The sequence below is a fragment of the Stylophora pistillata genome, chromosome 2 (genome assembly GCF_964205215.1).
Source record: "Stylophora pistillata chromosome 2, jaStyPist1.2, whole genome shotgun sequence".
Taxonomy (NCBI): domain Eukaryota; kingdom Metazoa; phylum Cnidaria; class Anthozoa; order Scleractinia; family Pocilloporidae; genus Stylophora; species Stylophora pistillata.
The window spans coordinates 15,996,368-16,017,217 of record NC_142520.1 but is presented as its reverse complement, the minus strand read 5'-3'; the positions used below and the strand labels follow the sequence as shown (position 1 = coordinate 16,017,217).

Below are 20,850 nucleotides of genomic sequence, written 5' to 3'. Positions count from 1 at the left end.
TGCATTTACTTTGTCGCAACCGGGAGCTTTGTTAGACGGTATACTCATAATAATCTTCTGCACATCGCCCGTAGTGATGGAACGAAACATAAACAAGGTATTTTTACCAGAGCTGCGAATGGATTCACACGGATGAATTCCCTCAGTGTCTCGGGAGTTGAGATTATGTTCTTCAGCAAGGTCCGTGGCTTTCAAAGCTGTCACTTTTCCCACATTAGCATAAAATTCATTGAATTTATTTGCCAGAAGGAGTGGATTTTCAACAGCGGCTAATGGAGCGTTTTTCTTGGGAAGACAACGGTTAAGAATTTTCCAAATCGAGTTGGAGTTTCCATTCGATTTTGAGATCTCAGAACGAACATGTTCTTTTTCGGCAAGCTTGATTTCATGTTTGACCTCCTGACGGAAAAAGCGATAAGTAAATGAAGATAAGTAAATGAAGATCGCTCCTGTAGCTTTACCTCCGTCCGCTTCCTTCCGGATGAGGTCTGTAAAGAGAGTTACTGCTAATTCCGCCGAGCGATTGCGGCGAAATTCAAACTGATGTTCAGAGAGAAATTGTGTGCAAACTGCTGTCCTCCCTCGTCTTCCTTTGTAGAATCTATAGGAATAACATGGTGGTACAGTTTGATCGTAGTTTCAGAAGCATCAACACCTTTACAGAAATTGTAGTCGTTTAATTATTTGACCAGGGCTGACAAAGTTACGTTTCATACGGTGCGACAAAATCTGAGTTACAGTGGATGGTCTTCAACCAGGTAACATCCCAACACTTTCACGGTAAAAGCAAGGCTATAGTCCTCAATTACTTCGAACTCAGGCAGAAGATAGGGCTCAACTTTCTTCTTGAATATTGCTTTATCGGGAAAGATCTTAGAGGTCCACTCATTCAAAGATTTCAGACATGTAACCCGCTTACAAAGTTCGGAAAATGTTTCATAGCAACTTGTGTTGATGTGTGCGTCTAGGTCTTTCATGATCGTTCTTGCTGGTCGCGGTATCGGCGTCAACAATTCGTGACTTCTTTGAGGCATATTCAGAATAGGCAATGCACCAAATCTAGGCTTCTTTCTTGTCACTTTCGCCTATTGAACTGTAAAAGAAGCAAAGATTACTATCGAAGACTCGAACATGAACGAATAAGACGCAGGACGCGATCGAGCTGAACTTTTCGATTTTAAACAAACATTACTTCAGCTGTTACTAAGGTAGATAACGCTTATACTTACATATTTGCACATCCTTGGGTTTGAAATGCTTCTCGCATGTATAAACTCTGTCGTACTTTGATTGTGCTCTGAAGCGCTGATCCATTTCTCGCGTTTTGGTTATTTCGTGAAGCCAGGCTTCCCGCCATTTTCTGGACTCTTCGTCCTTTGCTGTAGGCAACTTCCATATGCTGATTCTTCTCGATCGTCTGGATAAACCGCATCCAAACACCGCACAGTTATCCCCTGGCATCACATGAAGTAAGCTGTCCTCAAAAAATGACTTTTACGCCTTAAAAACTATAGAAACTTGGAAAGTATTCTGCAATGCTTCGAATTTGTCAGTGAACGCTCTGTAGATGTTTCGATTCTGTGCACGTTCATCAGACCGTGACTCGAATAAACTTTAACAAAGGCATGTCCCTTTGAAGTTCGCTGGGTCTCCTAACCAGTCCCCTCTACTAACTATGAGCTTCTTGAATAATCACTTCAGATTCACCCAGAGCCCTGGGGTCACTTGTAAAGTTTTATGGTTTTGTAAGTGACAACAGTTTGTTTGGTTTCTTTTAATTTCGCATCGAGGTCATGTGAACTTAATTATTAATTTTATCGATTTTTGTAAAACGGGTTTCATGACATCAGTTGTGTTTGTTTTCATACTGGTAAGATTATATTATTTAACTTGCCTTTTTGTTTTGTTTTGTTCGTTTTGTTTGTTTGTTTGTTGGTTTTTTTTTTTTTGTCAAAAAAAGCGCTCTTGTTATTGTTTTTTGTCCCAAAAAGCGCTCGTGTTCTTTTTTCAAGTTATTGCTCGTGTTCGTTGACAAGAAATTATGTAACATGACTTTAAAGGCGAACCGCCACTTTGCCAATCATGGTACACTCGCTACTCGCGAGTGAAAACTATTCGCGGCAACTGAAGTTAGTGTAATGCAGTGCTACAATTATTTACGATAACCTGATTACGCAATTCATTTCATTTGAAACTGCAAACAATCTACCTTACTTACAGTGTATCTTTCTTATCCCCTACAGTTGGACTCAATGCTCGTAGAATGGATGCAAGCTGTTGTCATGATACCTTAAAAACAGCTCAGACGGCTCGTGTAAGGGTAACGTGCCTCTATATGTCCATCGAAGGGAGAATTGTCTGTAAAACTGATTCAAACCAAGCTCTTAAACGTTCCAGTTCTTTGCTTCTTGCAGAAGACACAGTTGTTAATTGCTGACGTAGGAGTTTGACTTGCTCATTGATTTATGAAGAATAAATTCCTGTCATATTACAGGTGCATTAGAAAAGTACAGGGAAAATTTCTCTATGAGGCTAATCTCAGAGTTTATGAAGAGTTTACATTATCGTTTACGTACACGAAAACAGAGGCTTGTAAACGAGATAAACAGTCATTAGTTAATTATTTAATGTACAAAGTGTGGTTACAGGAAGAGTAGTTTATAATTTGTATATTTGTTGATACATATCCTGTATAAATGTTGTTGTTATTACATGTAAATCACTTTTTTCTGAGTTTTAGATTTTCTATGTAGTAATAGATTTCGCGCGATTAAATTCTGCGAGGATTTTTTATGCGCAGGTCTTTAACTCCGCAAATTTAAAAACTTTAATCCGGCTTCTAGATAAAGAATGATGTTTGGGTGCTTACTTTCCTTCGTACAGATTAAGATATGTTACCCTAGTAACGATTTTGCGTAGATGTACTTAACTTTAGACACCGAGTCTTACACTAGATTGTCGGTGTAGGAAGATGAAGATATATAGTTTTAGGTGTACAGATTTCGATGTCTCATTAGTTTTGTGTTTGTGCTTAGTTCCTACAAGCCTAAAAGAAGTCGCAAAGACTCAGTTTGTCCTGCTCAACCATTCTTCATCTTTATGGTGCCCGGCGGAAGGTGGACCGGCTCCTCGTATTGTCTGGAGAATGAATGGTACTGTTGTACAAAACAGCACTAGTGTGCGACTCCGAATCAAAGTTACTGAACAAGAAAGAAATAAAAAATACAGCTGCGAGGTGAACGAACATGGTCAGTTGAAGAGGATTAACATTAGTGTTGTTGTCGAGGGTAAGTTTCAAGTTAGATATTTACTTTAAGGGGAGCTCAGCTGTTGTTTATGCTTGTGGTAACCTTACGATTTGTCTTGCGATTATTTTGGGTCTAATTTTGTTTTTGAGGGAAATTGTCTATGATTCCATGTAAGGGTAATCTCATAAATGATATTCATGAAGTAAATCAATTTTAATTGCAGCAAAGTTTCATATCTCAAAAAAAAAAAATAACTTGCCACAATTATTTTAATGATTTTGCGTTTAATTACTGCGCAGTTTACAGGTTGCTCTGAGCGTCGTTTATTCGTATCATTAACGAAAAGAGAAGTAAATGTAAAATAAAACTATGTTCATAACAGGCTTAGTGTAATTAATTGTATTCCCTGTCCGGGGGCCCCAAAGGGGCTACTTCGTACTTCCGGCGGATGTTTTTCGCTTATTTAATGTGTTCCTCCGTTTCCGGGGCCAAAGTGCTAAATAAACGTGTCTGCGATTTGCCACATTCAATGTTCAATATCTGGCAAAATGTGTGGCGCAAAGCATTGGTGAAGATCAGTAACAGCTGCTTAAATTACCTGAAGATATCTGAAGTTTTCCCAAAGGTCTTCCTTTTAAACAGTTGAAAATAACAACACAATGAAAGTGTGTTCCTTGGATTTTACTAAGCAATTTTTCAATTGTTTCATTTACCAAGGAGTGGGAAAAATTTCGGTTAAAGATCCCTGACCTGCAAATCAAGCCAGTTTGTAGAACTCAGATGCATGCTGATTACTTCACCCGTAAATGCCAAGAGGTAATGAACATGCAACTCCTTCTTGCCACATTATCTCCACTACTATCAGAAAATAGGTAAAGGGAATAACTTAACTAATGGGTGAAATCACTTTGCTGATTTACAAGAATATTTAAGGCAGCCGAAGGGGAGAGTTTAAATCAGTCTCTGAAGTTTCAAAGTTAACAGTAAAAAGACATTGAAAGCGATTGAAAGCTATGTACAGCAACAAGTTACAAATCAGCAACTAAAGGATTTAGGGAGCAGGTTTTATTTGGAGCTGCAAACTGTTTAACATGCTTGGATGGCCTATGAGTCTTTTCTTGAATGTTACTGTTTCTATATCATTAGCTGAAAAAACTTCGGAGGAAAGATCTCAGGAAGCAAACAGAGGAAAAACAGAAGCATATCTAGTTTTACTTTTAAGTTAGAAAGAACCAAATCAAGATGATGGCATGATTTTCTTAGCAATAAGGCTTTTTACAAGTTCTTTCTTTCACATGTTTTATTTTTTTCTTAATGAGGTTGTCCACAGTTCATTTGAAGTTTCATCTGTTCTTCTGTAACCTCTCTACAATCCTTTCCATGACATGCTTGGTTTCATAGTACTGGGGTGCAATCTTCACCAACCTGTACAAAAATCAAGCAGGAAGCTTTCTTAAAATGTCTTACAACAGTCATTCAAGAGGTTCATAGGTTCTCCTGAGGTTTCCAAAAGGTCTCTTATGCATTCTAGGCTTAATTGATTCTATCCACTGTTCTAATGCACTCCTGTGTCAAGCCTTCTGCAATAATGTTACATCTTGTTGTTCATATAGTAAGCTGAACTATGATTGGTCTATTGGAGGGCAGACACATTCACCACAGCATAATTGAAAGTTTTTTTACTTTATTATTATACAAAACAGACAGAATTCATGTTGCAGTGTGACTTTTCAATTACAGATCACAGAAGATGTGAAAATGTGGTAAGAACATTCAGTTACACTCAGCAGTGCCAAGTGCTCCACTCTTTGTTCGTACCACTATTTTGACTTCATCTGTCACCTATAACAGAACAGATGCATGGCGACATGGAATCTAATTGTTAAACAGACTGACACCACAGCAGAGTGTCTTCTTCATGGTGCGATAAGTGAGCCACCATAAAAAAAAGCTTGATGCGTGATTCATAAAGTCATCTTGCTTGATACTGTTGTAACAGGTCTTGTACCTTATACAAAAACGACACCTGACCTAAAACATGGCAAGAAAGAAACTAAATCCTCCTAGTAGGTCTTGATGAAAACAAAGATAACGTCGTCAATTGCCGGAGATCACAGTCATAACAATAATAATAATAGTAATAATAATAATAATAATAATAATAATGATGATGATAATAATATAGATCAATTTCTATGGTGAATTTCCATGTAAATGCTCTAATGCACCTTAGTTGACCAAGATTCAGTTGAATTTGTTTTTTTTGCACTCGTGACAACATTTCACAGATCAGTCACAAAGGGTTATTGTGTAAACACCCCAAATCAATACACTCAAGAAACCCTTGAGTACCACTAACCTTACTGGTCAAGCTTTTTGTCTATATAGGTCCGAATGTAGCTCTTGGTGGTCAAAACAAACTCATTGTACTACACTCACTCAAGCTTGTGATCCAAACAAGTTGATGGATGCAGTTGTACCACCTAATGGTTGATAAATAATAATTATAGTGAAATAAATTTCAATTGACCTGCGGATAAAAATCAATCAAAGCAATGATCCTTGCAGTTGTATTGGAGTTTTAACAATTGCTGAAAAGGAGCCTGGAAAAAACTCAGACTGATGGGATTTGATCCCATGCCTCCCAGGTACTATTTGGCCCTACTGACAACTGAGCTATGAAGCCACACATTTGGAGGGTTCCTTCCCATGGAGTTATCTACTCTCAGCATGATGCATCGGTGATCCTTCACAACGACAGCTTCGTTTTTTACTGTCAGTGATGTCAATAGTTTAGCTTGTTACCAGTCCTCTAGTTGCTTAGCTTCAGTACCCCCCCATCACAAAGAAAAACAGTGTACCCAAGAATCTAGCAAAGACATCTGTCAATCTCCTGGTACATCAGAGAAATCTGGGACAGTTGGGAAACAGTGAAATTGCTAATTGGCTTGGATTTTCACAACATGAAAACAAGGCTAAAAGAGTGTTGTACTATTACTATAATTATGACCTCTAGATACTGTAATCGTGTGCTGTAAGTAAAGGGAATATGTTAATATCTCACCTGGTTGTCTTTGACAGTAAGGTAGTGTCCAGACCTCTCCAACTGAGCCACCTACTCATCACAACAGTTAAGTGGGAGAGATGGGTGGGGAGGTAGGATTCACAGATTTAATGGTCAGTATCTGAAGTACTTCAAATAAGGTTACTGTGCTGCATCAGTTTGGCGAACAAATGTCATTTCTAACCACTCTTCATTTTGGTAGGACATTCTGTACTCAAATTACTTGTACACATGTTGGCAGCATCAAAAGAGAACCTGATTGTAGCCAAACATAATTTTACACTGTCCAAATTGCTGATGTAATTTTCAACCACATATGAAACTGTTGAAGTCAGTGCTACGTCGTGCAAAGTTGAACCTGTCCATGATCCTGGTAAGTTGCTGTCTCACATTATCAGCCGATTTGAGAGAACGATGTTGGATAAAATTATCATAACACCACTGTGTATCTTCGTGGTCTAAAAATAAGGATAAAAAGTTTTGTTTGAAATAGCCAAGGACATCTTTGGGCTTTGACTGTGTCAAGCCAGCCCCCAAACAGCAGAAAGAAAACTGCTCCAATTTCTGCACTAGAACTCAAACAAAGAGTTACTGGTACATTATACTGGTAAGTGCAATGTTACTCATGAACCTGAATTGTCAGATTATCTGCAAATAAGTTTAATCCTTTGACTCCCACGAGTGACCAAGACAGAATTTCTCGGCTTACAACTTCAATACAATAACAAGCAGACAAGTGATGAGAATAGAGAAGCCAATGAGTTGATCCAATACCAAATTCTCCACACTAACATTACAAGAACTGTGTGATAGAGAGTAAGAAGAATTAGAAATGAGATCTTGGCAGTGAAAGGTTTAAATTGAAATCTTCCCCCAAGGAGAAAAAAAACAAGGTTCCATAATGTACAGAAAGGACTAGGAGGACAAGATTAGTAGGTGGTTTTTTTAGTTATCATTGTACAAACAAGAACATCAAAAAGCTTGGCATAGAGTGTAAGTAGAGGTTACAAGTCAAACTCACTTTGTTTGTATGCATGGTAAACATTCAGCAAGGTCAGGTGATCTCCATCAATGTGAGCAAACTTCATCTTGGCTTCATCAGCTGCCTTCTTAGCTTCATTTGGTCTCAAAAACACCTGAGGAACTAACAAACAGAGCCAGGATCATTCATAAATTATAATGATAACAATTTATCAAAAAGTATTTTTAAGTAAATCAACAGGTTGACTTGATATCTGTATACCTGATAACATGGCAGTAATGGAGAGAATTTCATTAGAACAATTGTGGTCACAACTGGCAATCACCATCTTGGCAAGTTGAGGGTCGAGTGGAAACTCTGCCATCATGGAGCCCAGTAATACGAGGTCTCCATTGTCATCAAGGGCACCAAGATAGTTCAGCAGTTGAAGTGCTCTCATCAAAGTTTCTGGTGCTATCAAATTGACAAAAAAAGAATGAAATCTTAGCTTTCTTTGATTGGCTAGTACGCAACCTTTTACTTGCAAGACTGTGAGCTATTCCTTAGAAAATGACACTTCTGGGAATCACCCATCCTCGGAGACCCAGGGGCTGTGAGTCAATTTCAAGTTAAGGGCAGAAGAGCCCCTGGGGACATTGTCGTACAAGACTAGTTCCAAATGGTCGCAGTTGTTCTGGCATCTGATTGGTGCCAGAAAATCTTTGTGTTTTTCTGTCCAATCAGAGTGAAGTGTCCTTTGGAGTCCTTTCGTGTGTTTGAACATGCACACATACAACAAGCTCTGTTGCTCGCTATGCTTGTTTGGGTTGTACGATAAAGCTTTGCCTGAGGTGAAAAGTTTCAGTCTCCGCACACAATGTAAGAGAAATGGATCAGATTGTCCGACAAATCTTACCGGAAAATACACTGAATACTTTCACAGGTATCACAAGAGAACGTGTTTGAAAGTTTGCGAGGTTCGTGTAAAACATAATAGTTGCAGGCATTGATATGTCGCTTTAAACGTTAGATGAGATGTAAGCCTAAATCTTTCAAGATTTTTTGTACAATTTGTTGAGACTGAGACTTTTCCAATCCCGTGAAGTTATTTCGTCGCACGGGCCACACAGGTATGTCAAGCACCTGGCGCTTACGCTTACGTAGCTTTCTGTGTGCACCAAATTCTACTCGTTGCTATATAGTAAAGTCTTTCGCAATATGGCCAAGGTTGCAGAGAACGTTAAGTTCGTGGACGACCTTCAGCAAGCGCTTAAAGAAAGCTTAGCTGTGTTTCCAGTTAGCTAATTAAAATCTGAAAAAAAAACTAATCATCGAGAACATCGTGGAAAGGAGACATGTTTTCGGACAGTTACGGAAGGGGTTTGGAAAAAGTTTAATCTTTCAACTGCTGTGTAGAGTGTTCAAATTCTTGAGCTCGAAAGGCCACAGATTCTGTTCTAGTCCCTTGGTCATTGTCATTTCAACTCTTTTGTCGATTGTTGAAGACCAAGTTAAACACCTTTGATCATTGGGAATCGATGCAGCTTTCATTGGGGAAAACAAAACCAACTGGACCAAGAAATCTTGGATGGAAAGGGCAAGCTTTCCTTATTGTAAATGTCAGCTTAGTACAGGGTTATCTACCCACATCTAATAAACAAAAGTTTCCACGTTTAGCTTTTCTTTTTTTGCAAGCGAAGATCACATTAGATTTTGGCCGGGCGTGCACAAATAGTTGCGTAAGTGCGAGTTGCTCGACATACCTGCCTGGCCCTTGCGACGAAATAGCTTTACGGGATTGAAAAGTTTCAGTTACAGCAAATTATACAAAAAATCTTGAGAGATTTAGGCTTACATCTCATCTAACATTTAAAGTAACATATCAATGCTTGCAACCATTATGTTTTATATGAACCTCGCAAACTTTTAAACACGTTCTCTTGTGATACCTGTGAAAGTATTCAGTATAATTTCCGGTAAGATTTCACGGACAATCTGATCGATTTCTCTTACACTGTGTGCTGAGACTGAAACTTTTCACCTCGGGCAAAGCTTCGTCGCACGGCCGAAACAAATATAGCGAGCAACAGAGCTTGTTGTATATGTGCGTGTTAAAACACATGAGAGGACTCCAAAGGACACTTCACTCTGATTGGGCAGAAAAACACAAAGATTTTCTGGCACCAATCAGATGCCAGAGTGACTGCGACCGTTTGGAACTAGTCTTGTAAGACAATGTCCCCAGGGGCTCTTCTGCCCTTAACTTGAAATTGACTCAGAGCCCCTGGGTCTCCGAGGATGGGAATCACCACAAATCAAGGGCCAATACACATGTACCAGCTTGCTCACAAGTACTGAACTTACCAGGAGGATCCATGAAGTCAAAATGCACCAAGTCATCAATGCCCAACTTCTTCAGCTGTAGCACCACAGTACCAAGGTTGGACCTCAGGATCTCAGGGTAGGTATTGTCTTGCATTTCAGTTTGATAAGCTTCCTCTGTGTACAATCTGAAACACTTGCCAGGACATGTACGACCAGCACAGCCAGCTCTCTGCTGTGAACTGGCTTTTGATATAGCAGAAACTAACAGTGACTCTACACGGATATGGGGATTGTACACCTATTATAGACAAACCAAAGACAAAATGACTTTATACTCAGTCAACCTTGATAAGGAACAATAAAAAAATTATATGCAGAATTAGAAAGATGTATATTTTTGAGCTTTGTAAGAAAAAGCTATTGATATTTTTTGATCTTGTCACAAACATGGGACAGAGAAAAAGTTCTGAGACCCCATGAGGAATTAAACCTGCACACTGAATCCAACCGTCTGGGGTTGGATTCCTTAAGGGAACTCAGAACATTTTCTTTGTCCCATGCCTGTTAAGAGACAAGAAACACGGTAAAATACTTTGTGAAAAGTAGAAAGTGATCAAATACTGAAGTAAGACAGACCTTCTGCATGGAAAATCCAGGATCTATAACAAACACCACACCATCAATGGTAAGAGATGTTTGAGCAATGTTGGTGGACACCACGCGCTTGTGCCCAATGGCACCATTAGGGCCTTTTGCTGAAGGAGCGTCAAAGATGCGCTGCTGCTGCTGTGGAGGAAGAGTTGAATACAGAGGGGGATGCAGCAGAGCTCGCCTACTTCAGGTCCCAGGTTATCAATTTCCTTCTTCAGTCTCTTACATGCTTCTTCAATTTCCTAAATGGAGAGAGTAAAGTATAATGTTGAAAGGCTACTTTTAACTTAGTTTATTATATACAAACTGCAAAAAATTAATACAATACTCGTATTTGTTGCAAAATGTCATTCAAGAATGAATGGTCCTTCAAAGCTAGGGTTAAATAGCACTTTAAGTTCTAGTTTAAAAAAGTGGAACTAAAAGTCATCTACTTGAACCACTTTTGCCAATTACACACCAAAAGCTGATAAAGGATATTTTTTCTTAATTTCAGGCCTAATGTTAATCAACTCTGCAGTCATTCTAATCAAAGAATTTTTTAAAGTAAATGCAATTTAGAAGTTGAAATTTGAGCACCTTTCACCCACTACATCCTTACATCGGCATTGTTTTTCTCTTATACATTTCCTAAGGTGCTGACATGGATAATTTTTTCTGAACAATCAAGAGCTTTCTAAGTTGTGGTCATTTTAAATATTCTCGTGACCTTAATTGTTTGATTCAGGGGTGACGTTGTTGGGAGAGTTAGATGCTTATCACTCTTAGGAGTTTAACTCTTTAGCTCCCACGAGTGACCAAGACAGAATTTCTCCTTACAATGACAATACAATATCAAGAAGACAAGTGATGGGAATAAAGAAAAAATATTGATCAGGGGACTATTACCGTAATTTCTGGACGTTTACCCTCGTGTAATCTGTTGATTTTTGCCTTTAACACACGCCACTGCGGGTAATAGAGAGGTGTGGGTTATGTGACAATTTTGAAATCTACTGGCGGTTGAATTGAAAAAATTCTCACCTACCTGCGATTCCACCTCTCAGGTGAATTTTATTGTATTAAGAGTGCCACAAAGCAGCACGAAAATATGATGCCCAATCAAGTTTATTTCACAGACAATTAGTTGTGCGACGAACAAGTTACTCTCTGCATGCATGTAAACAAAACCTTGATGGTGACAAAAATAAACCAAGGATAACCGGCGTGTCAGTGACAAATTTCCAGTCAACACTACCTTGAGCTGAAGAGAATTTTCCCGCTTTAGGGACTTGTTAAGCCCAGTAGAACCAGAGATATCGATTTTTTTGAGAAATCAATAAATCAACATGGCACTGAATGATCGTTCACACAAAATGTGGCCACGAATTTGCATTCTGTCAAGTATGCAACCATGTGAATTCTATAGCAGTTTTGTACAAATTTCCTTAGCTTTTAAGGTGTGGGTTATCCACCAGTGCGGGTAATCTATTGACTTTTTTTTTCACTGTATGCAATTGGCCATGCTGGTAAACGGTTGGAGATTACAGTAATTGATCATCTACCAAATTCTCTTAAATGACATCATAAGAATTGAATGACAGACAGTAGAGAGAGTTACCAATGATACCTTGGTAGTGAAAGGGTGTTTAAGAATTAAACAAAACATGCCAATTTAAACTCAACAGTGCATCAAGAACTTTGAACACACACCTCTTGCCCAGTAAGAAACAACAAAATGTCACCCTCCACTTCCTCACACATGTGAATCTGTACCACTGTTCCAATGGCTGCCTCCAAGTTGTCTCGTTCAGGTTCAGGAGTGTAAAAGATCTCTACGGGATATGTTCGTCCAGGGATTGTCATGAGTGGACATTCATCAAAATATTCCTGAAATTTCCCAGCATCCCAGGTGGCACTCATGATTATGATCTTCAGGTCATGTCTCTGTCGCACAACCTGTGGAAAACCGACGCATTTTATACAACTCCTGTAAGTTACAGGTGTAACAGCGGACCAATGCACTGTCACCTGCACGTGTACAATCAGCATCATTATTACAAGGCACAACGGTCTGATTATTTAAACAAATTTTAGCCATTGTTGAACAAAACTGCTTTCTACATTATCTTCAATTTAGCACCAAACCATTTATCTGAACAAAGGGGGTAAGTTTCTAAAGAAACTATGTTGCCGCATTGGTGTGGGTAATAAGGTAATAAGGTAATATCAACTAAGTTGAAATGTAAATTGGCCGCCGCAAAGAGTTAAAAAGTTGACATTTCAAGTGTTAGCCCTTTGTCAGAGTGAATGACAAAGGGCTAACCCTTGAAACATCAGTTTTCTAACTCTTTACGGTGGCCAATTTACTTTTCAACTTAGTTGATATTGCCAAAATTAATTACCTATTTGTCTGAACATGTATTTTTGTGAACAGTGTCAAGAGGGTCAAAAGCTGACAGTGGAAAGAACATTTACATGTATTTAGTTCACTTGATCCATTTGAAGGGAAACCTAAGGCCCACTTGATTGACCAAAACCATGTTTTTGGTAGGACCTTGTACAAATAACCGACCCTTTGTCTTTAAACAGTTCACTTATGTGTAAAGTAACACCACTATCTGTACCACACTGCAAATCACTGAAAGCACCCCTTACCTAATTCAAAGTTGCCTATTTGGAGCAAAAATATCACTGACAATAGCAAGATCAGGGCTTGACACCAACTTTTCAACTTACTAGCCAAGTTGCTAGTGACATCTTTGATTGTATGTAAGGCCCACTGGTTGACTAAAACCATGTTTTTGGTAGGACCTTGTACAAATAACCGACCCCTTGTGTTTAAACAGTTCTCTTATGTGTAAAGTAACACCACTATCTGTACCACACTGCAAATCACTGAAAGCACCCCTTCCCTAATTCAAAGTTGCCTATTTGTAGCAAAAATATCACTGACAATAGCAAGATCAGGGCTTGACACCAACTTTTCAACTTACTAGCCAAGTTGCTAGTGACATCTTTGATGTTACGACAACTTCAGCTTGCTTACCAGTTAAACTGGCAGGTGGAAATAAAAAAAACCACTAGCCAAAACAGAATTTCTACTAGTCTGTGGCTGGTGGGCTACCATTAGTGTTGAGCCCTGATGATGAAAAATGATTTGGGGGAAAGCGATTACCACGTAACTTACAGTTAGGACAAAAGAGATTGACAATGAAGTAACAGGCGGGTTCAATAGGTCAATGTGTCAACAGTTTTGTTGCCTTGTAAGAAGAATATGAAATCTCCAGATGCATGCACACACTGTACCTCTTTCAGTAGACCCATGAGCATATCAGTAGCAAGAGTTCTCTCGTGAGCCTCATCAAGAAGAATGACTGCATAACGATCTAGTAGAGGATCAGTCATTGCCTCACGCAACAACATACCATCTGTCATGTACCTGGAAACAAATTAAAATGAGCTTTAAATTACAGTCAGGAATGATTATCTCATTTGTTCAGACATCTGAGACAGAGCTAAAGGCCAAACTTAAACCTTAAATTGCATTTTCTCACACCCTTTTCCTTCCTGTTTTTTAACGCTCTATCTCCCACTAGTGATTTTCATTTTGACCTAACCAAATTCTCCTAACTACTTAATTGCTGTATTTATTTGGTTATAAGATGCACTCGGTTATAAGACACACCCCAAACTTGGCAACTTAGTCAAGCCAAGTTCCCAAATGTCAAAATTGTTTTTCTTTTTTCTTTACAAACTGCACTTACAGTAATGCAAAACAATGCAACATACAAGACAATACACAGCCTAGGAATACTTAGTCTTGGGTGTGTTATCTGCCTGTAATCGTGAGAAACAAGTTGATCCTAATGATTACCATTTCATAGTATTAAAATAAAGTGTCTGTTACACTGCCAAGGCAGGGCTGGACACTAATGGTAGCCCACTAGCCACAGACTAGTAGAAATTCAGTTTTGGGTAGTGGTTTTCGGTTTCCACTAGCCAGTTTGGCTAGTAAACGAACTGACATTGTCGTAACATCTAAGATGTCACCAGCCACTTGGCTAGTAAGTTGAAAAGTTGGTGTTGAGCCCTGCAAAGAGAGAGTGGAACTGTATAGAATACAAAAAAAACAAATTTGCCTGAGAGGAAATGGTGATCGAGTGCTCTTCAATCCAAAAACCTGAACAGACTTACTTTGTTTGCATGCATGGTAAACACTTAGTTTACACCAACAACAGTTGAGACCCTACTATATTTACAAGGAACAAGGAAAAAATATCTGTTAAAATGTACCTCACTTCCCTTAATTAGCTTCACACAGCAGCTCAGCTGGAATTTGTACCAACACTAACTAGTATCTACATGTAGTAGGCATCCCTTACGCCCAACTGAAGCCTGAATTCTTCCAAATATTTACAGTCTCTAATTCCTCAAATTTCCCCAACCACAGTTCATCTGATAAGGAGTACAATTTAACCCAATTTCTCATAAACTACTAAGATAATTTAGTGTTATTACATTGGTTGATAATGCAAAATGCTCACTGTAAAGGGTTTCAAGTGTTTGCCCTTTGTCAAAGCAAATAAATACTACATGTAACTATTACCTGGGTTGTTTTACCAGATCCAGTCTCGCCAACAAGAACAAAAGCTTGTTTTTCCTTCATGGTTTCCATGAATTTTTCTCTGTACTCTCATACTGGTAGCTCGATTCTCTTCTTTAGAATGTCAAAATATTTGTCTGAGAATAGCTTCCCATTGAAAGGATTGATCTTTCCACCAAGATTGCTTGGATTACTACCAACGGAAAAGAGACCAAAATGCATCAGGAGGTATAGTGTACATAAATTGTGACCGGGCACAGGATTTCGTACACTAACGCTTTACCGTTTAACGAATCAATCCGTTTACTATCCGTTTACCATCCATCTAAAACGGATCATTAAAGCGTTTAAACGCTTTGCTCATCTGTTGAACGTTTTCGACAAAACGTTTAAACGGTTAACCTATCCGTTTAAAATGAAATACATTTGTTTAATGGTTACTTGCATCCGTTTAACGAGGAGAGCGAGATTTGTTTTCATGATTATGCAAATTTATTTCGATTGACGTGTATGGCAAAATTTACAAAATCTGTGGCTATCGAGTTTCTCATCTGTTATTTCCATCGATTGAAAGGAAACAGAAATTGCTTCATAAAAGCTGTAATTACACATTACTTTACGAAATCGAATGCTAGATGAAACACGACCGAAAGAAAGTTGAGTTTTGTTACATGCGTATGCAAAATTGTTTCAATTAACCGACGGTGAAATCTACAAAATCAGCGGCATTTCTTAACGTTTTTCACTTGATGGTGCGTTTTCATTTCAGTCAATACGTAGAAGAAACAATGTAGGAACATGAAAAAAAAACCACTTTGCTTCTCAATTCTATGTTCTTTCTGTCGAGAATGTTCAGTCCACATGGTATGATTGACAGATTGCTTCCTCTGCTCATGCAAATTTTCAAATGCACTGCGAGCTCTCCAGTGCGAGACTTGCTCTCTGCTCGCTTCACTCGCCAGTGGATAGCTTAATTGCAGGCTAGTAATTTAATTTTACTTAGTTTTCTATTGTTGTCAGTCGAATATTATTAGCATGAAACGTCAGTGTTCCGCATGAACAATTCGTATAATTGTTCGCAACGGTTTCTGATCGATATGTGCATGGCTTCCCGCTGTTCTTTAGCCCTCCTCATCCGTTCAAGGTTTTTGTCCATCCATTTAATGTTTTGAGCTATCCATAAAATAATTATAGATGTTGTTCAACCGTTTAACGTTTTAAGCCATCCGTTTATTTTTTTTTTATCTCGGCCTTTTAACGGTTTACAGAATCCGTTTTTGGACTTTGCTCTACCGTTTAACGCTTTGGACTATTCGTTGAAATGGACATGCAAACCGTTTAAATGCTCTTACTACCCGTTTACTATCTGTTTACAAACCGTTTATTTTTACCCGTTTAACGGAAAAGCGTTAGTGTACGAAATCCTGTGCCCGGTCACAATTATACTTCTGACAATAGGTCAGAGAGAATTTTCTTTTGAATTATTCTAGATTTAAGGGGTGGGAAGGTTTATGGTATCGCAACATTTCTCCCTGGCAGGGCTTGCATTTTTGACACTAACTTTTCAACTTTCTAGCCAAGTGACTAGTGACATCTTAGATGCTTTTATAATTTCAGTTTGTTTACTGCCAAACTGGCATGTGGAAATCAAAAACCACTTTTCAAAACTGAATTTCTACTGTAGTCTGTGGCTAGTGGGCTACCATTAGTATCAAGCCCTGTCCTGGTACCAACTCGCCTGCACCAACCTTTGCACTTATAAATTCACTTCAAGTTCTCTAGTCACTTCTAGTCTGTGGCTAGTGGGCTACCATTAGTATCAAGCCCTGTCCTGGTACCAACTCGCCTGCACCAACCTTTGCACTTATAAATTCACTTCAATAAGCTCATTTTTAAGTTTAGGTTTGATGTTTTATGGAATGACAATGACATTATTAAAGATTCTACAATTTTTTGTTAGCCTTACACCATTGCAATACAATAACAAAATCACTAAGATGCTATGGACAGTTTACAACACCTTTTTGACACTTACATACACGTATTATGAGTCAGCAATGTGCATTTCTTTAGTAAGAAACTTTATTTTCTGTATATAATTTATTATAGTTTCTTGTGTATTTTATATATTAAGCCAGAGAATCAAAGCAATTGTTCAGGGATTTGGATCTCAGCATCTAAGTGTTCCTATGTTTAACGCAGTATGCTGGTTGCCTAACACTTTGGTTTGTAAATAACTATGAATAAATGAAAATCATACATATGAACTAAGGAATAATTTAAGGATAAGAGAAGGAACTTCACAGTGATGAACACTACATATAGGGCAATAGAAAAGTAAATTTAAGCAAACGTAATTCCAGGCTACCAGATGCAGCAAGTGACTGTGAAAACCAAATGAGTGACATCCACCTCTACAACATCCTACCAATAAAACAGCTGAAGACCAAGTAAATTGACACAAAACGATTGCAACAAGAAGAAAGGGAAGGGTAGCAGCAACTTACAAGTATGTGTTACACAAAGCTACAGAGACAATTACCCATCCAAGGCAAGTAAAAAGCTCCAACAGCACTTGCATAGGCATGTAATCTCTCCGTGTCTCACCTAACTATCGCCTGAATTACTGGAAGTTTCTTGTGACATTCTGACAGTAAAATAATTCCTTATCTACATGTGTTGATTTTTTTTTTTTTTTTTTATAATTTTTGTTTTTGTCCTTTTCATTATTTGTTTGTCTTAAAGCAAAGAATCTTATCCTGTTAATCCAGTGAAAGACGTATGAATTTAATCGACCTAACGTGAGTTTTCAGACTAGAGTTAATAAAACCACGAGAGGGGAATTCGATGTCTTTGGTGTTCTCTATCGCGCGAATAGTAATCAATTCGGAAACAAATTTAGACAGCAATTCAAGAAAATCGTTTCCAATATTTCCTAGCCTTAAGTATATATAACACAAGGGAACCTCCTGTGAAATCAATTATGATTTCGAGATTTGGAAAATACCGTCTTGCATAATAATTTCACAGCTGTGCAGATTCGAGAAACGGCCACAATTAAACCAGATAAGCTGTGATTCAAATATTTCCAGAGCCCTGCCTTCCTGAGGAAGATTGTGATCGAAGAGATAGATTTATTTAAGTCTCTGTACCAAAACCAGCTGCAGATTAATTTAAGCTCGGCGATATTCAAACCTGAAAAGCTGTCCTTTACATATGTATCACAGCGGCTTATACTATTTTGCGAAACGAAACGAAACGAAACGAAATTGTACTATTTTGCGAAACGAAACGAAACGAAACGAAATTTTGCGAAATGGCGTTTTTTCGCCTTTATTTAGCAAATATGTCCTCTTCGTCCGAAACAAAATGTTTCCACCAATAAAATGATCAATATTTTTAAGAGCCTGCTCACCTCTCATTTTATTGACCATAGTAGAATTCGTTTCGCAAAGTAGTAATTTTGACAGAATTACTATTTTGCGAAATGGCGTTTTTTCACCTTTATTCAGCAAATATGTCCTCCTCGTCCGAAACAAAATGTTTCCACCAATAAAAAGGTCAATGTCTCTAAGAGCCTGGTGACCTCTCATTTTATTGACCATAACAGAACTCGTTTCGCAAAGTAGTAATTTTGACAGAATTACTATTTTGCGAAATGGCGTTTTTTCGCCTTTATCTAGTAAATATGTCCTCTTCGTCCGAAACAAAATGTTTCCACTAATAAAATGATCAATATTTCTAAGAGCCTGGTCACCTCTCATTTTATTGACCATAACAGAACTCGTTTCGCAAAGTAGTAATTTTGACAGAATTACTATTTTGCGAAATGGCGTTTTTTCGCTTTTATGTAGCAAATATGTCCTCCTCGTCCGAAACAAAATGTTTCCACTAATAAAATGACCAATATTTCTAAGAGCCTGGTCACCTCTCATTTTATTGACCATAACAGAACTCGTTTCGCAAAGTAGTAATTTTGACAGAATTACTATTTTGCGAAATGGCGTTTTTTTGCCTTTATTCAGCAAATATGTCCTCTTCGTCCGAAACAAAATATGTCCACGAATAAAATGTTCAATCTTTCTAAGAGCCTGGTCACCTCTCAATTTATTGACCATGATAGAAACTTGTTTCGCAAAGTAGTAATTTTGACAGAATTACTATTTTGCGAAATGGCGTTTTTTTCACCTTTATTTAGCAAATATGTCCTCTTTGCCCGAAACAAAATGAAAGACAACTACTTGTTTTTGTTCTCGATTGCTCTTTATTGGCTCGGACTTTACTCTTTATTGTTGTTATAATTCTGTTTTCTATTCTGCTCTGTATTCCTTGTATTTTGTTCTGTTCTATTTATGGTTGCCGCAACTCGATTTTATAGCTGACCAACAAGCCACATGCGTGACTGGCAATTCCAGCCGAACTCAATTAACGCTCGATGTTTGGTCAAACTGCTAGGAAAATACGTTATAAGGTGACCAGAGGTGACCAGGCTCTTAGAAATATTGATCATTTTATTAGTGGAAACATTTTGTTTCGGACGAAGAGGGCATATTTGCTAAATAAAGGCGAAAAAAGGCAATCTTGCAAAATTTCGTTTCGTTTCGTTTCGCAAAATAGTATAGAAAACAGAATTATAACAACAATAAAAAGTAAACTCCGAGCCAATAAAGAGCAATCGAGAACAAAAACAAGTAGTTGTCTTTCATTTTGTTTCGGGGAAAGAGGACATATTTGCTAAATAATGGTGAAAAAAACGCCATTTCGCAAAATAGAAATTCTGTCAAAATTACTACTTTGCGAAACGAGTTCTATTATGGTCAATAAAATGAGAGGTGACCAGGCTCTTAGAAATAGTGATCATTTTATCAGTGGACACATTTTGTTTCGGACGAGGAGGACATATTTGCTAAATAAAAGCGAAAAAACGCCATTTCGCAAAATAGTAATTCTGTCAAAATTACTACTTTGCGAAACGAGTTCTATTTTAGTTAATAAAATGAGAGGTGACCAGGCTCTTAGAAATATTGGTCATTTTATTAGTGGACACATTTTGTTTCGGACGAGGAGGGCATATTTGCTAAATAAAAGCGAAAAAACGCCATTTCGCAAAATAGTAATTATGTTAAAATTACTACTTTCCGAAACGAGTTCTGTTATGGTCAATAAAATGAGAGGTGACCAGGCTCTTAGAAATATTGATCATTTTATTGGTGGAAACGTTTTGTTTCGGACGAAGAGGACATATCTGCTAAATAAAGGCGAAAAAAACGCCATTTCGCGAAATAGTAATTATGTTAAAATTACTACTTTGCGAAACGAGTTCTGTTATGGTCAATAAAATGAGAGGTCACCATGCTCTTAGAAACATTGATCATTTTATTGGTGGAAACATTTTGTTTGGGACGAAGAGGACATATTTGGCGAATAAAGGTGAAAAAACGCCATTTCGCAAAATAGTAATTCTGTCAAAAATTACTACTTTGCGAAACGAATTCTACTATGGTCAATAAAATGAGAGGTGAGCAGGCTCTTAGAAATATTGATCATTTTATTGGTGAAAATATTTTGTTTCGGACGAGGAGGACATATTTGCTAACTAAAGGCGAAAAAACGCCATGTCGCAAAATTTCGTTTCGTTTCGTTTCGTTTCGCAAAATAGTATAATTTCGTTTCGTTTCGTTTCGTTTCGTTTCGCAAAATAGTATAAGCCTATCACAGCCTACCTCAACTCCTCCTTAATCCTTTTCGCGGTAGTTAACGAGTTGGATGAGTTCTTATCGACATCTAACCTCCTTTTCGACATCTTGCACGGACATCAAAGTCCAATATTCCAATAAACGTTCTCTAACTGTTATATTACTACAAGCGCCACTGAGATTTCCATCGAATTTTGCCGGCTAAGGAAATGCAAAAGACACGCGTTTTGATCTCTTTATCCCACAAGTCTCCGCGATCATAAAATAGACTAAATATGGTAAAATTTCCCATAACTTCTGGCGAGCGGTGTACCGCGCGA

At 38.0% G+C, this 20,850-nt stretch overlaps 1 pseudogene across 1 annotated transcript; it reads right to left on the bottom strand.

Annotated features, from left to right (window-relative positions):
• Positions 1-4,291: 4,291 nt before the first annotated feature.
• LOC148737358 (putative pre-mRNA-splicing factor ATP-dependent RNA helicase PRP1) lies at positions 4,292-20,783 on the bottom strand (annotated as a pseudogene). The gene is made up of 10 exons (XR_015996572.1): positions 20,558-20,783; positions 13,538-13,670; positions 11,942-12,187; positions 10,235-10,491; positions 9,638-9,896; positions 7,556-7,747; positions 7,334-7,456; positions 6,313-6,770; positions 5,608-5,731; positions 4,292-4,673 (listed from the first exon to the last, which is right to left on the bottom strand). The product of XR_015996572.1 is annotated as a putative pre-mRNA-splicing factor ATP-dependent RNA helicase PRP1 (transcript).
• Positions 20,784-20,850: the final 67 nt, after the last annotated feature.